This window comes from Penaeus monodon, chromosome 24, assembly GCF_015228065.2.
Source record: "Penaeus monodon isolate SGIC_2016 chromosome 24, NSTDA_Pmon_1, whole genome shotgun sequence".
Lineage (NCBI taxonomy): Eukaryota > Metazoa > Arthropoda > Malacostraca > Decapoda > Penaeidae > Penaeus > Penaeus monodon.
Window position 1 is genome coordinate 23,370,000 of NC_051409.1, and position 236 is coordinate 23,370,235.

Sequence of the window (236 nt, forward strand, 5' to 3'; positions counted from 1 at the left end):
AGAAGATGCAAATGGGGTAGAAAGAAAATAGAAAAAAAAAAGAATGAGACAAAAGTGAGGGTTAGAGAGATAAAGAGAAACAAGAAATATACAATAATGGATTTTTTTCGGCATCATTACCTCCCTTCGTGACGTCACCCATGACGTGGGCATCACAAGTTTCAACCCGGGAGAGTGCCAATTTGTCGCTGGCACATCGGGAAGTAATGTGATAAAACCCGTTTTAAAAAAACAAG